The following is a 14004-nucleotide window of genomic DNA, read 5'->3' as shown; positions in this document are numbered from 1 at the left end:
GCTGTTGTTGGCAGTGACTCTTGACTCCTTATGGTGTCAGAGGCTTGGCATTTTGAAGGCGCTAATTAGTTTTTACATCCAGGCTTCCAGCTGGAGCCCGCTGTAGAAAAATAACATAATTACATTTCCACCATCAGATTAAAGGTGACGGTTTGCAGGCAGAACATTTGGCCGTGCAGAGACAGGCCCGACAGAAAGCTGAAACGTCACCTGAACAGTTAGTCAGAGAGGGGCTGAGTGGAAAGTTCAGATGTTACCTCAGTGTAGGATGCAGTGTAACTATTAACGTTATTAACAGGTCTGTTTTTTTTTTTTTATCACTTCTCCAACATCAAATCCAGTTTTTAAAGTCTGGATAAATAAGGATAGATAGACCACAACTCCCTCACACACATCTCTCTCTCTCTCTCTCTCTCTCTCTCTCTCGCTCTCTCTTTTTCACACACACTCTCTCTCCCAGAAAATCCTTTGAATTTCAGAAAGTTTACTCTCTCTCTTACACACACTCTATGTCTCTCTACCATTCACAGAAACATACTCTCTACCACTCTCTCTCTCTTTCTCTCTCTCCCTACCTCTGTCTCTTTCTATGTCTCTCTACCCTTCTCTTGTCCAACCCATATTCACTGACATCACAGCTTAATGATCCAATCAGAGACGGGCCATTTTGTCACTGTCAAAGCCCTGGCCAATCAGCCCCTGTATGATAATTCACTTTAACAGTTTAGAAGTAAAAAGTGTGTTCAGCTTAGTACACTGGTTTTAAAACTGAAACACTTTCAATGTAAACTTGTGAACATGTTTTTCTCATTCAGAGATATTATGTGATATGTTCAACTTTGATATTTTCATGTTTACAACTTCATAAATATCAAATAAAGAGTTTCTGTGTTTCAAAATTTTAAGGTGGATTTTTTTGTGGCTGTTTTGTTGGGCGGGGTTTTTTTTCCAGGTAAAACAATACATTTATAAAATGTAAAAAAAAAAATTATCACAGAAAAATATTGAAATAAGCACATTTTTAAACTGTAAACTCTATGCTTGATTCAGTATTTTACCATGAAAAAAAAAGCCGTCTGGTTAGCTCAGTTGGTAGAGCATGAGACTCAACTTCGCAGAGTCGTGGGTTTGAATCCCACTCCGGGTGGCACCACCTCCTATGGGCTCACCACCCGTGGAGGTGCCATAGGCCTTCGGTGCATTGTGAATTAGGCGGGCTGCCCCCGCGATCTGGGCCTGGACCCAGACAAGCGCCAGATGATGACCATGAAAAAAAGAGTTTGCACATTTAAAACACAATGTTTTACCAATAAAAATAACATGTTTCCATGTAAATTTTCAGGTAAAACTATGTTTTTTTGAAATCTAAGAACTTTTTTTTTACAATAAAATATTGAAATAACCACATGTATTAACTGTAAAATCAACAGTATCAATACAATTTATTACTGTAAATGGAGGAAATGTTTTACCATAATTTAACGGTGCTATTTCGGCAACCACAGCTGCCGGTACATTACTGTAAAAACATTTTTTTTTACAATGTAGGATGCAGTGTAACTATTAACTATTAATGTATTTATCATTCTTGGTAAATTTTTTTATTCATAAAAATAAATATTTGAAATCCAAACCCAATTTTTATATCTTTCATAAAGAGCTACGTCAATATTTTAAATCATTAAAATGTATGAAGAAGAAGAATGCAGTGAAACTATATGGATTAGTAGAGGAACTCAACCTTAATGAAAGCCCTTAGCACCCCCCGTCCTTTTCTTTTTTCTTTTTGTTTTATGTTTCTTTTTCTACGGATGCTCTTTCAACGCTTGTCTGTTATCTTGTAATGTGCAATGTTCCTTGCCAATATGTTTGTACAATTGATATGAAATAAAGTTACTAAAAAAAAAAAAAAAAAATCCACCGTCTTCATCAGAGGAGCTACAGCAGCTGTCTTCAGTTACCCCGGTAAGTACCGTAAATTAAATTTGAAGTGGGTTTATTCGGCTCATGAAGAGGGATGCATTACAGACGGCTAACGTGGACATTGCTTTAATGTCCACATAGCTTTACTTTCTAACCTGGGTACATTATACCTTAGAACAGCCTTGAAACGTATAATACACGCTCAGACGTGTTTACGAGGCGAGTGTATAATCAGCAGTAGCTTCAGTAAATAAACTAGTTTGTCGGCTTTTCGAACGCAGTCTGTGTGCTGAAGCCTCTGGTTAGCTAACCGCGCAGTGTATTGAACGGCTAACCGCGGTGTATTTGATTATTGAAGATGTACTCTTGTAATGTATGTGGAGAAAACGTTCAGTCTGTAAAAGCATATGTTTTACATTGTAAAGTGCATCGCAACGAACCCCGGCATATTTTTTAAATGTGTTGGAACAAGTTGTAAACAGGTGTTTTCAGGTTATGCAGCTCTAAAGGCGCACTTCTATCGCCAGCACAACAGCACGACCGTTAACGTGATTCAGGATGTGACCTCAACATCTCACTGTGCGAACGCCAGTGTGAGGGAACCAAACAGCTGGTTGCTCACTTAAAGGAGCACATAAGAGAAGGGCGTCAGGTAGCTTGCCCAGTGAGAGGATGCAGCAGTGTGTTCACTGGAAAAACGTCTTTTACCTCAGACGTTGGTCAGAAAATGTGATTTGTGTGTCAATCCAAGATGCACACAGTGAGAGTCCCACTACAAGTGCTAGCATACAAGAACCTGCTAGTGTGTCTGATGCTGAAGACACTGTAGGGGATGGGTCCAATTTCAGCGACCTGTATCTGAGAAATATCTGTATGTTTTACATGAAACTACAGGGACAACATCTTCTTCCAGTGTCTACCATTCAAAACACTGTTGAGGAAATACAGAATATACATGAGTTGGGACAGATATATACTTTGAATAAACTAAACTTGCTTCTAAAAGATATGTCTGTTTCAGACGAAGACATTGTAAAAGTCAGTGACACAATTAAACAGTCTGACCTGTTTACAGCTTGCCACACAGGGCCTATGAGAACTGCTTACTCACGAACTCGGTGTTATAAAGAAATGTTCAAATATGTGGAGCCCAAAAAAATCTTGTTGGGCAGAGATGAGAACAGGACAGAGAGGTTTGCCTATTATATTCCTGTGCTAAAAACTTTAAAGGGCATGCAGGAGTCCGCTTTTTGGCAAGGCCTCATGTCAGTGGATCCTAACAATATTTCCAAAACAGATATTCTCTCTGACAGCTGTGATGGTAAGGTGTTTATGTCAAACACATTTTTTCAGGAAAACCCAAGTTGTCTCAAGCTGGTTTTATACCAGGATGCATTCGAAGTTGTGAACCCACTGGGCTCTGCAAAAAAGAAGCACAAGGTCTTGGCTGTGTACCTCTCTCTGCTTAACATGCCCCCACATGTTCGATCAAATGTTGACCACATGCAGCTGGTTTTATTGTGTAGAGGGAAGGATTTTAAGGACTTTGGCCATGCCAAGGTTTTTTCTGAACTGCTTACTGATCTGAAAGAACTGGAGGAAAATGGGATAACAATGGGAGATGACCTTGTTGTAAAGGGAACGCTCTACTGCATTGCTGGAGACATCCTGGGCTCTCATGCCGTTGGTGGTTTCACAGAAAATTTTAGTTCTTCTGAGTACTTCTGCAGATATTGTCTGATTTCTCGAATTTCAGGGTGCTGATCCCAACATCTGTGGACTGGAGCAGACGCCAGAAACATACAGATCTGCCGTTGAACAGCTGGAGACAGAGGACACCCCACAAGTACAAGGGATCAAGTTCAGGTCAGTATTTAATACTCTACAAAACTTTGATGTTTGCTCACCTGGCATGCCCCCCTGTCTTGGTCATGACATCTTTGAGGGTGTCCTCTCATACGATGTTGCTCTTTACCTCAAGTACTTCATCAAAACAAAGAGATGGTTTACCTCCACAATTTTGAACAGGCGAATCAAGCAGTTCAAATACAAAGCAACAGATGCTTGCTCCAAACCTTGTGAGGTCAGTTCTCAAACACTGAAACGAAGTGGACATGCTGTCCAAAATTGGAACCTCTTGAGACTGTTGCCTTTGATAATTGGTGACAAAGTGTATCCCCAAGATAATGTGTGGCAGCTAATTTTGCAGCTTAAGGATATTGTTGACCTGATTTGTGCTCAGCAAATTTCCAAGGCTCAGGTCGCCTATCTGGATGTTCTGATCCAAGAATATTTGGAAACCAGGAAGGCACTATTTCCAGTTATCAACTTGAGACCTAAACACCATTACTTGCGGCATTATCCAGGACTGATCCTGTTAAAGGCACAATCCTCCAGTTTGGCTTCACTGAAAGAAATACAAAAATTCCTGTTGATGTGCAGTATAAAGGGATTAATTTACAGGAAGGGACAATTTGTTGTCACAAGGAATGATGATTCAGTGGAGTTTGGTGAAATCATCCTCATTCTCGTGAAAGATGATTTTGCACTTCATTTTTTGATGAGAGTATATGATGGGGAATTTCTTTATTATTTTTGTGTGTATTAACAGACATGGATCAATCACAGAGGATAAGCGACGCTGTAGCAACAGTGCTTCCTGATCTTCCTGATCAAGTTGTCAAGTCAGTTGAAGATACTTTGAAGGCACTTGGTGCTGTAACAACAGATGATTTACAGTACATCACAGAGGGAGACTTGCTGCCAGTATTAAAGCCCATCCAAGCCAGAAGACTGGTTGCTGCTTGGGCCCAAAGCAGTGAGTATAAAACATTGCCACCACAACACAGTCTGTCAAAATGAATGCAATAACTTTGATAATATTTTGCAGAATTTATCAACACACTACATTTTGTTACAGAATGGGAAAACATTAAAGGTTTAATGATTACAAATCTTTTTTTGTATACTTTTACAGACTCACCCTCTCCAGCTCCAGCCCTGGCATGTTCCTCTCCAGTGTCTATCCTTTCCTCTCCCTCCTCGGTCACTCACTCACCATCAACATCCACAGCTTCATCATCATCATCACCATCAGCAAGCTCTTATCAACTTGCAGCAAACTGGGTAGACAGTTTTCAGATACCATGGCAGAAGCTCCCTGAAGAGTTAGTACAGAGTTTGGAAAGACAGAAAAGGCCAAGTCCGCGACTACGACGGGAAATGGTAAGGATTGTGGTCTGTGAAATGATGAAGACTTGTAGAAATCCAACCAAACATAACACCACAGAAATAGTAAAAAAGATTGTGGCAAGGTATCTAAAGTCTCTTCAAGATGTGATTGATGGTGATGTTATTGGACATGGACATCATTCCCTGGCAAAGCAACTCCAGTCAAGAGTTGAAAATGTCAAACGACAATGACACACCAAAGATACAGAAACGCAAAGCAGCATCAGATGATGACACAGATGAAATATCTTGTGAACAAAGAGCAAGAGTTCAAGACACGTATGGCTGTGTCAACTGGATGCTGAAACACCTGCCACTCCCTGAGACTGAGGAGAGTCAGCTGGAATAATGAAAAAAAAAATGAAGATGTTTGAACAGATGAACTACACTTCAGATGCTGTGAAAGAATTAATCAAGTCGACCTATTTCACGCAGCGTAGAGACATCAATAATGGCACAAGCATCCAGATATTAAGCCAGGAATGGCCATTTTTGTTCGAGGAAGTTGGTATGGCAGCACACTTCCAGGAACTGACTGGCGTGAGTTTGATCGAGTCCTTCCTTGCCAATGTGGACAAAAAGGGGACACGTCTCTTAAACTTCTTCAAACGTGCTGATGCACATAAACACATAAACAAGTTCTGGATGCTCTTCTCAGGCTTCAAACTGAAAGAGGTCACTCCACTGGTTGCTCAGAAGAGGTCATACAGATGGTGCTTCTTTTACTGGCTCCTTTTGATGAGAAGAAAGAGCACCTGTTCCAGTTCATTGAGAAGAGCAGCCTTGCTGAGGAGGTTCAGATGGAGAACGTGCCACCAACACCGTGCCTCATTGTGGGTGGTAAGTAAACTTTCTGTACCGATATACTACTATACAGTTGTACTCTTGGCTTGTTGTTCACTTTGATTGATTTCATAGCTTGCAGCCCACTTTGAGACACTGGCTTATATTTTATCTGATAACACTTTCTGCCAACAGTAGATTGTATGACTGATGATTTAGGCTTGTATTGAAGTATTTGTCACTAAAATTTGTTTTTTTATTGATGTTTATTATTAGGGTCCTCCTGCTTTGCAGCTGAGACATTTATGTTGAGCATCGACAAAGAGGTTGTCAACGACCACATCACTTCCTTCACATCTGCCATTTGCCTGATGTTTGGGAGTTACTACTGCTTCAACATACACTACCCGGTGGAACTACGGTCTACACTGGAGTTCCTCCAACGGCAAAAACACTTTCTTTTTATAATACTAGAAAATGCAAGGCGTGTGATACACTACCTGAGGTTGATCTCTCTCTCTCTCTTTCATACAGGTGTTTCTTTTCAATAAATCCGGAGAAAGGCACCAAAGTTGAGTTGAAGGAAAAGAGAAGAGTGTACTCAGTCAATCCCAGAGTCTTCACTTTGATCTCAGACCTTGCTGACCATGAGTGGACTTTCCAGTGATGTTGAGAGATGGCATGATAAAAGGTACACAGATGTTATACGAACTGCAGATGTTGTGTTAACTTGTTTCTAGAGTTTTAGAGATGTGAAGTTTTACTAGGTTGTCTGGTACAGTTGACATGTGTTCACTGCACTGATTTTTGTACTTCAAAGAAGCTGAGGTAAATTTGCTAGTTCCATTCTGGTGGACTTGTATCTTTAATGTGAAGAATTACCTTGCAGTATTTCTTTTTGATTAATGATGCAAGATTTGAAACTTTTGTTCTTCAGGGCTGATTTTATTCATAATGTGAAAATAATACACTGATACCACTTTGTGGTTAGATTTGTAACAAACAGTGCACTTTAACAGTTTATAAGTAAAAAGTGTGTGTGAGTGTGTGTGTAGGATGCAGTGTAACTATTAATGTTATTAACAGGTCTGTTTTTTTTTATCTGCTGCCACTGCTGCTGAGAGGAAGACTCTGCAAGGGTGGTAAAGGCTGCACAGAGGACTGTGGGGAACAGCCTGCCCACCACCTCAGACCTCTACACAGCACGATGCAGAGGGAGGGCCCTCCGCATCATGAAGGACTCCACCCACCCCTCACATAGTCTCTTCCAACCCCTCCCCTCAGGCAGGCGGCTGAGGAGCATCCAGAGCAGGACCACCAGGCTCAGGAACTCTAGCCCTGCCCCGTAGACCCCCCCCTCCCACCACCACCACCACCACACACTGTTAGCCTTATTTAATTGTTAGTTGTTAAATTTCACAATGTTTATATATCTGCTCTGTTTATTGTATTTCTCTAATGTTTATATTATTTCTCTAATGTTTATATTTATATTTATTTCTTCTATTCTAATGCCCTTATGTTTATATTTCGCTCTTGTTGATGGCTTAAAACTGGGACCTGAGTACCAATTTCGTACCATAACATGCAAATGTCCTGGTATGACAATAAAGTTCCTTGATCCTTGATCAAATCCAGTTTTTAAAGTCTGGATAAATAAGGATACACACACACACACACACAGAGCTTGTCACTCTCACTCACATCTCTCTCTCTCTCTCTCTCTCTCTCTCTCTCTCTCTCTCTCTCTCTCTCTCTCTCTCTCTCTCTCTCTCCCAGAAAATCCTTTGAATTCCACAAAGGCAGGCCATTTTGTCACTGTCAAAGCCCTGGCCAATCAGCCCCTGTATGATAATTCACTTTAACAGTTTAGAAGTAAAAAGTGTGTTCAGCTTAGTACACTGGTTTTAAAACTGAAACACTTTCAATGTAAACTTGTGAACATGTTTTTCTCATTCAGAGATATTATGTGATATGTTCAACTTTGATATTTTCATGTTTACAACTTCATAAATATCAAATAAAGAGTTTCTCTGTTTCAAAATTTTAAGGTGGATTTTTTTTGTGGCTGTTTTGTTGGGCGGGGTTTTTTTCCAGGTAAAACAATACATTTATAAAATGTCAAAAAAAAAAATTTCACAGAAAAATATTGAAATAAGCACATTTTTAAACTGTAAACTCTATGCTTGATTCAGTATTTCACCATAAAAAAAGAGTTTGAACATTTAGAACAAATTGTTTTACCAATAAAAATAACATGTTTCCATGTAAATTTTCAGGTAAAACTAGAGAGAGAGAGAGAGAGAGAGAGAGAGAGAGAGGAGAGAGAGAGAGAGAGAGAGAGAGAGAGAGAGAGAGAGAGAGAGAGAGAGAGAGAGAGAGAGAGAGAGAGAGAGATGTGTGGGAGAGTGACAAGCTCTGTGTGTGTGTGTGTGAACATGTTTCACATGGAAACATGTTATTGTGGGTAGCACGGTGGTGCAGTGGTTAGCACTGTGGCCTCACAGCAAGAGGGTTCCAGGTTCGAAACCCGGTCTGGATCCTTCTGTGTGGAGTAAAAAATGATAGAAAAATATTGAAATAAGCACATTTTTAAACTGTAAACTCTATGCTTGATTCAGTATTTTACCAGTTTGAACATTTAGAACACATTGTTTTACCAATAAAAATAACATGTTTCCATGTAAATTTTCAGGTAAAACTATGTTTTTTTTAATCTAAGAACATTTTTTTTATAATAAAATATTGACATAACCACATGTATTAACTGTAAAATCAACAGTATCAATACAATTTATTACTGTAAATGGAGGAAATGTTTTACCATAATTTAACGGTGCTATTTCGGCAACCACAGCTGCCGGTACATTACTGTAAAAACATTTTTTTTTACAATGTAGGATGCAGTGTAACTATTAACGTTATTAACAGGTCTGTTTTTTTTATCACTTCTCCAACGACAAATCCTTGCTGAAATTCAAAGGATTTTCTGGGAGAGAGAGAGAGAGAGAGAGAGAGAGAGAGAGAGAGAGAGAGAGAGAGAGAGAGAGAGAGAGAGAAATGTGTGTGTGAGAGTGACAAGCTCTCTGTGTGTGTGGGTGAGCGAGTTGTGGTCTCTCTCTCTCTCGCTCTCTCTTTTTCACACACACTCTCTCTCCCAGAAAATCCTTTGAATTTCAGAAAGTTTTCTCTCTCTCTAACACACACTCTATGTCTCTCTACCATTCACAGAAACATACTCTCTACCACTCTCTCTCTCTTTCTCTCTCTCCCTACCTCAGTCTCTTTCTATGTCTCTCTACCCTTCTCTTGTCCAACCCACATTCACTGACATCACAGCTTAATGATCCAATCAGAGGCAGGCCATTTTGTCATGTGCTTATTTCAATATTTTTTCTGAGATAAACTTTTTTTTGACATTTTATAAATGTATTGTTTTGCCTGGAAAAAAAACCCCGCCCAACAAAACAGCCACAAAAAAATCCACCTTAAAATTTTGAAACACAGAAACTCTTTATTTGATATTTATGAAGTTGTAAACATGAAAATATCAAAGTTGAACATATCACATAATATCTCTGAATGAGAAAAACATGTTCACAAGTTTACATTGAAAGTGTTTCAGTTTTAAAACCAGTGTACTAAGCTGAACACACTTTTTACTTCTAAACTGTTAAAGTGAATTATCATACAGGGGCTGATTGGCCAGGGCTTTGACAGTGACAAAATGGCCCGTCTCTGATTGGATCATTAAGCTGTGATGTCAGTGAATATGGGTTGGACAAGAGAAGGGTAGAGAGACATAGAAAGAGACTGAGGTAGGGAGAGAGAGAAAGAGAGAGAGAGTGGTAGAGAGTATGTTTCTGTGAATGGTAGAGAGACATAGAGTGTGTGTTAGAGAGAGAGTAAACTTTCTGAAATTCAAAGGATTTTCTGGGAGAGAGAGTGTGTGTGAAAAAGAGAGAGCGAGAGAGAGAGACCACAACTCGCTCACACACACATCTCTCTCTCTCTCTCTCTCTCTCTCTCTCTCTCTCTCTCTCTCTCTCTCCCTCTCTCTCCCAGAAAATCCTTTGAATTTCAGCAAGGATTTGACGTTGGAGAAGTGATACAAAAAAACAGACCTGTTAATAACGTTAATAGTTACACTGCATCCTACATTGTAAAAAAAAATGTTGTTTTTACAGTAATGTACCGGCAGCTGTGGTTGCCGAAATAGCACCGTTAAATTATGGTAAAACATTTCCTCCATTTACAGTAATAAATTGTATTGATACTGTTGATTTTACAGTTAATACCTTTGGTTATTTCAATATTTTATTGTAAAAAAAAAATGTTCTTAGATGGAAAATAAACATAGTTTTACCTGAAAATTTACATGGAAACATGTTACTGTGGGCAGCATGGTGGTGTAGTGGTTAGCACTGTGGCCTCACAGCAAGAGGGTTCCAGGTTCGTGACCCGGTCTGGACCCTTCTGTGTGGAGTAAAAAATGATAGAGAAATATTGAAATAAGCACATTTTTAAACTGTAAACTCTATGCTTGATTCAGTATTTTACCAGTTTGAACATTTAGAACACATTGTTTTACCAATAAAAATAACATGTTTCCATGTAAATTTTCAGGTAAAACTATGTTTTTTTTAATCTAAGAACATTTTTTTTATAATAAAATATTGACATAACCACATGTATTAACTGTAAAATCAACAGTATCAATACAATTTATTACTGTAAATGGAGGAAATGTTTTACCATAATTTAACGGTGCTATTTCGGCAACCACAGCTGCCGGTACATTACTGTAAAAACATTTTTTTTTACAATGTAGGATGCAGTGTAACTATTAACGTTATTAACAGGTCTGTTTTTTTTTTATCACTTCTCCAACGACAAATCCTTGCTGAAATTCAAAGGATTTTCTGGGAGAGAGAGAGAGAGAGAGAGAGAGAGAGAGAGAGAGAGAGAGAGAAATGTGTGTGTGAGAGTGACAAGCTCTCTGTGTGTGTGGGTGAGCGAGTTGTGGTCTCTCTCTCTCTCGCTCTCTCTTTTTCACACACACTCCTCTCTCCCAGAAAATCCTTTGAATTTCAGAAAGTTTTCTCTCTCTCTAACACACACTCTATGTCTCTCTACCATTCACAGAAACATACTCTCTACCACTCTCTCTCTCTTTCTCTCTCTCCCTACCTCAGTCTCTTTCTATGTCTCTCTACCCTTCTCTTGTCCAACCCACATTCACTGACATCACAGCTTAATGATCCAATCAGAGGCAGGCCATTTTGTCATGTGCTTATTTCAATATTTTTCTGTGATAAACTTTTTTTTGACATTTTATAAATGTATTGTTTTGCCTGGAAAAAAAACCCCGCCCCAACAAAACAGCCACAAAAAAATCCACCTTAAAATTTTGAAACACAGAAACTCTTTATTTGATATTTATGAAGTTGTAAACATGAAAATATCAAAGTTTGAACATATCACATAATATCTCTGAATGAGAAAAACATGTTCACAAGTTTACATTGAAAGTGTTTCAGTTTTAAAACCAGTGTACTAAGCTGAACACACTTTTTACTTCTAAACTGTTAAAGTGAATTATCATACAGGGGCTGATTGGCCAGGGGCTTTGACAGTGACAAAATGGCCCGTCTCTGATTGGATCATTAAGCTGTGATGTCAGTGAATATGGGTTGGACAAGAGAAGGGTAGAGAGGACATAGAAAGAGACAGAGGTGGGAGCGAGAGAGAGAAAAGAGAGAGAGTGGTAGAGAGTATGTTTCTGTGAATGGTAGAGAGACATAGAGTGTGTGTTAGAGAGAGAGAAAACTTTCTGAAATTCAAAGGATTTTCTGGGAGAGAGAGTGTGTGTGAAAAAGAGAGAGCGAGAGAGAGAGACCACAACTCGCTCACACACACATCTCTCTCTCTCTCCTCTCTCTCTCTCTCCTCTCTCTCTCTCTCTCTCTCTCTCTCTCTCTCTCTCTCTCTCTCTCTCCCAGAAAATCCATTGAAATTTCAGCAAGGATTTGACGTTGGAGAAGTGATACAAAAAAACAGACCTGTTAAATAACGTTAATAGTTACACTGCATCCTACATTGTAAAAAAAAAATGTTGTTTTTACAGTAATGTACCGGCAGCTGTGGTTGCCGAAATAGCACCGTTAAATTATGGTAAAACATTTCCTCCATTTACAGTAATAAATTGTATTGATACTGTTGATTTTACAGTTAATACCTTTGGTTATTTCAATATTTTATTGTAAAAAAAAATGTTCTTAGATGGAAAATAAACATAGTTTTTACCTGAAAATTTACATGGAAACATGTTACTGTGGGCAGCACGGTGGTGCAGTGGTTAGTACTGTCGCCTCACAGCAAGAGGGTTCCAGGTTCGAAACCGGTCTGGATCCTTCTGTGTGGAGTAAAAAATGATAGAAAAATATTGATATAAGCACATTTTTAAACTGTAAACTCTATGCTTGATTCAGTATTTTTACCAGTTTGAACATTTAGAACACATTGTTTTACCAATAAAAATAACATGTTTCCATGTAAATTTTCTGGTAAAACTATGTTTTTTTTAATCTAAGAACATTTTTTTTATAATAAAATATTGAAATAACCACATGTATTAACTGTAAAATCAACAGTATCAATACAATTTATTACTGTAAATGGAGGAAATGTTTTACCCATAATTTAACGGTGCTATTTCGGCAACCACAGCTGCCGGTACATTACTGTAAAAAACATTTTTTTTTACAATGTAGGATGCAGTGTAACTATTAACGTTATTAACAGGTCTGTTTTTTTTTTTTTATCACTTCTCCAACGGACAAATCCTTGCTGAAATTCAAAGGATTTTCTGGAGAGAGAGAGAGAGAGAGAGGAGAGAGAGAGAGAGAGAGAGAGAGAAATGTGGTGTGTGAGAGTGACAAGCTCTCTGTGTGTGTGGGTGAGCGAGTTGTGGTCTCTCTCTCTCTCGCTCTCCTCTTTTCACACACACTCTCCTCTCCCAGAAAATCCTTTGAATTTCAGAAAGTTTTCTCTCTCTCCTAACACACACTTCTATGTCTCTCTACCATTCACAGAAACATACTCTCTAACCACTCTCTCTCTCTTCTCTCTCTCCCTACCTCAGTCTCTTTCTATGTCTCTCTACCCTTCTCTTGTCCAACCCACAATCACTGACATCACAGCTTAATGATCCCAATCAGAGGCAGGCCATTTTGTCATGTGCTTATTTCAATATTTTTCTGAGATAAACTTTTTTTTGACATTTTATAAATGTATTGTTTTGCCTGGAAAAAAAACCCCGCCCAACAAAACAGCCACAAAAAAATCCACCTTAAAATTTTGAAACACAGAAACTCTTTATTTGATATTTATGAAGTTGTAAACATGAAAATATCAAAGTTGAACATATCACATAATATCTCTGAATGAGAAAAAACATGTTCACAAGTTTACATTGAAAGTGTTTCAGTTTTAAAACCAGTGTACTAAGCTGAACACACTTTTTACTTCTAAAGCTGTTAAAGTGAATTATCATACAGGGGCTGATTGGCCAGGGGCTTTGACAGTGACAAAATGGCCCGTCTCTGATTGGATCATTAAGCTGTGATGTCAGTGAATATGGTTGGACAAGAGAAGGGTAGAGAGACATAGAAAGAGACAGAGGTAGGGAGAGAGAGAAAGAGAGAGAGAGTGGTAGAGAGTATGTTTCTGTGAATGGTAGAGAGACATAGAGTGTGTGTAAGAGAGAGAGTAAACTTTCTGAAATTCAAAGGATTTTCTGGGAGAGAGAGTGTGTGTGAAAAAGAGAGAGCGAGAGAGAGAGAGAGCCACAACTCGCTCACACACACATCTCTCTCTCTCTCTCTCTCCTCTCTCTCTCTCTCTCTCTCTCTCTCTCTCCCAGAAATTCCTTTGAATTTCAGCAAGGATTTGACGTTGGAGAAGTGATACAAAAAAACAGGACCTGTTAATAACGTTAATAGTTACACTGCATCCTACATTGTAAAAAAAAAATGTTGTTTTTACAGTAATGTACCAGGCAGCTGT

This window comes from Toxotes jaculatrix, chromosome 18 (genome assembly GCF_017976425.1).
Source record: "Toxotes jaculatrix isolate fToxJac2 chromosome 18, fToxJac2.pri, whole genome shotgun sequence".
Classification (NCBI taxonomy): Eukaryota; Metazoa; Chordata; class Actinopteri; family Toxotidae; genus Toxotes; species Toxotes jaculatrix.
The sequence above is the reverse complement of the archived record's forward strand: the minus strand, read 5'-3'. Positions refer to the sequence as shown.